Source organism: Nomascus leucogenys, chromosome 2 (assembly GCF_006542625.1).
Source record: "Nomascus leucogenys isolate Asia chromosome 2, Asia_NLE_v1, whole genome shotgun sequence".
Lineage (NCBI taxonomy): Eukaryota > Metazoa > Chordata > Mammalia > Primates > Hylobatidae > Nomascus > Nomascus leucogenys.
Window position 1 is genome coordinate 139000709 of NC_044382.1, and position 3538 is coordinate 139004246.

Sequence of the window (3538 nt, forward strand, 5' to 3'; positions counted from 1 at the left end):
GTCCCTAGCTCCCTGAGGGAGGAAGTTGTTTTTAATAGTTTCTTAGGCATTTTGTTACTAATTGGCTGAGAGGTAAGCTAGCACTTAAGCAAGGGGCTTTTGTTCTTTTCCTCCAGACCACATTAAAATGGAACCAACCCGCCTACCTGTCTCAATAGTGACAGAAAGCAGAACAGTGGTTTCCAAGAGATGAGGGCAGGGGGACAGGTGGGCGAGAGGAATTAAAAATGAGCATAAGGAAATTTGGGGAGGATGATATAGTTTGGATATTTGCTACCCTCAAATCTCATGTTGAAATGTAATCCCATTGTTGGAGGTGGGGACTGGTAGAAGGTGTTTGGATCACAGGCATGGATCCCTCATGCATGGCTTAGCACCATCACCTTGGTGATGAGTGTGTTCTCGCTCTGGTAGTTCATGGGAGACCTCATTGTTTAAAACAGCTTGGCACGTCTCCCCATCTCTGTTGCTCCTGCTCTTGCCCTGTGATAAGCCGGCTCCCTCTTCATCTTCTTTCATGAGGCCTCATCAGAAGTGGAGCAGATGCTGGTGTCATGCTTGTACAGCCTGCAGAGTGGTGAGCCAGTTAAACCTCTTTTCTTTATGAATTACCCAGCCTCAGGTATTCCCTTATGGCAACGCAAACAGACTGATACAGACGTGCTGGAGGCAATTTATTTTAACATATTTGTCAATCTACTTAAATTTAGTTCCACCTTGCTTTTAACCACTTCCATTAACTTTTCACTTTACACTAAATGCTTACTAGCACTTTGGGAGGCCGAGGCGGGCGGATCACGAGGTCAGGAGATCGAGACCACAGTGAAACCCCGTCTCTACTAAAAATACAAAAAATTAGCCGGGCGTGGTGGCGGGCGCCTGTAGTCCCAGCTACTCGGAGAGGCTGAGGCAGGAGAATGGCGTGAACACGGGAGGCGGAGCTTGCAGTGAGCCGAGATCGCGCCACTGCACTCCAGCCTGGGCGACAGAGCAAGACTCCGTCTCAAAAAAAAAAAAAAATACAATTACATATTCAGCATTTTCTTTGTTCACCACTGCTTCTTGAATCCTTCCTCCTTTTTGAATTCAATTTCCTCCTTCTTGAAGTACATTCTTTTTCTTTTTTTTGAGACGGAGTCTTGCTCTGTCGCCCAGGCTGGAGTGCAATGGCGCTATCTCGGCTCACTGCAAGCTCCGCCTCCCGGGTTCACGCCATTCTCCTGCCTCAGCCTCCCAAGTAGCTGGGACTACAGGCGCCCGCCACCACGCCCGGCTAATTTTTTTTTTGTATTTTTAGTAGAGATGGGGTTTCACCGTGTTAGCCAGGATGGTCTCGATCTCCTGACCTCGTGATCCACCCGCCTCGGCCTCCCAAAGTGCTGGGATTGTGGGCCTGAGCCACCGCGCCCAGCCGAAGTACATTCTTAATAGTTCTTTCAGTGAAACTGTCCCTAAAAATATTTATCTTCACCCTTACTCCTGAATAATAGTTTGGTATAGAATTCTACATAGGCTTTATTTTCCTTTAACACTTCACAGATAATATCGCATTATATTTTACCGTCTCATTTTGCTGCTGAAAAGTCTATTATCTCTTTGCAAATCCTTTTGGCTAATCCACCTTTTCTTTATGATTGCTTGTGAGATTTTTGTCTTTTCTTTGGTATTCTAGGTAGAGGTTTTGTTTTTATTTATCCCGCTCAACACTTGGTCTACTTCATCTTACTGAGGATTTATGTTGTGCATCAATTCTAGAAATTTCTCATCCATTTTCAAATACTACCTCAAAAACTCTAGTCTTTTTTTTTTTTTTTTTTTTTTTTTTGAGATGGATTCTCTGTTGCCCAGGCTGGAGTGCAGTGACAGGATGTCAGCTCACTGCAACCTCTGCCTCCCAGTTCAAGTGATTCTCCTGCCTCAGCCTCCTGAGTAGCTGGGACTACAGGTGTGCACCATCACACCCAGCTAATTTGTGTATTTTTAGTAGAGATGAGGTTTTGCCATGTAGGCTACGCCAGTCTTGAATTCCTGATCTCAAGTGATCCACCCTCCTTGGCCTCTGAAAGTGCTGGGATTACAGGTGTGAGCCACCATGCCCTGCCATCTCTATTCTTTCATACAAGAATTCTTGTTAGGCACCTCTCATTGTGCTTCATTCTGGTTAATTTACTTCATTTCACAAATTTAATACCTGCTGTAATTCACTACTCTCCTCAGTTGTGTCTAATCAGCTGTTTATCCACCCCATGTATTTCTCATTTAATTTCATAAATCTCATTTAATTTTATTTTTTAATTGCTACATTATTAGAAATAAATTGTTAGGAAAATTCATTGCTCCTTTTTCGCAGTGATTTAATTTTGGTTTCTCATTTCTTTCACCATTTAAAAATTCTAATTTTATACTTTCTTTCAGAATGACCTAACCTATCAAGTACTACATGGTCAATACTCCCCTTTGTTCACCTCACATTCTTTCCTCATTGGTCTTGTCATTTTTTTATTGTGGGTACATCTTGAATGGCAGTTGTTAATTCTATGAAGATACATTGAGTTGTGGATTGTGGGAACGTCCCTCCAAATAGATTTTGTGCATGCCTCTGCTAGGCACCCTGAGGGTATCTTGGAGATTTCCATACCACACAAATCATTTAAAATTAAATTGCCTGGTGCAGTGGCTCATGCCTGTAATCCCAGAACTTTTGGAGGACGAGGCAGGAGGATTACTTGAGCCCAGGATTTCAAGACCAGCCTGGGCAACATGGCAAAACCCCATGTCTACAAAAAAATTTTTTAAATGAGCCAGGCTCGGTGGCACGTGACTGTAATCTCCGCTACTGGGGGGCTGAGGTGAGAGGATCACTTGAGCCCAGGGAGGTGGAGGCTGCAGTGAGCCGTGATGGCACCACTGGACTTCAGCCTGGGTGACAGAGTGAGACCCTATCTCAAAAAAATAAATAAAACGTAAATTAAAATAAGTTTATTTAATTAAATTTAAATAATTTAAATCACCACATGTGTGGCAGGGGTTTTTTTTGTTTGTTTTTTTGTTTTTTTGTTTTTTGAGACGGAGTCTCACTCTGTCACCCAGGCTGGAGTGCAGTGGCGCGATCTTGGCTCACTGCAACGTCTGCATCCTGGGTTCAAGCGATTCTCCTGTCTCAGCCTCTTGAGTAGCTGGGACTTCAGGAGCCTGCCACCACGCCCATCTAATTTTTGTATTTCTAGCAGAGATGGGATTTTACTGTATTAGTCAGGCTGGTCTCGAACTCCTGACCTCAGGTGATCCACTCGCCTCGGCCTCCCAAAGTGCTGGGATTACAGGCGTGAGCCACTGCGCCCACCATGGTGTGGCAATTTTTATCTCTCACCAGTGATTTTTTTCCCCTACCCAAAGTCCCTGGAACCTTGCTGTCCTTAGGCTTATGGGTAGAGTTTCTCATTCCCCTTTCATAACACTTACAGGTCCTAGCTTTACGCCAAGCCAAAAACTTAGTTCTACTCTCTGCTACACTCACCACTTACGGATATGTGTAGCT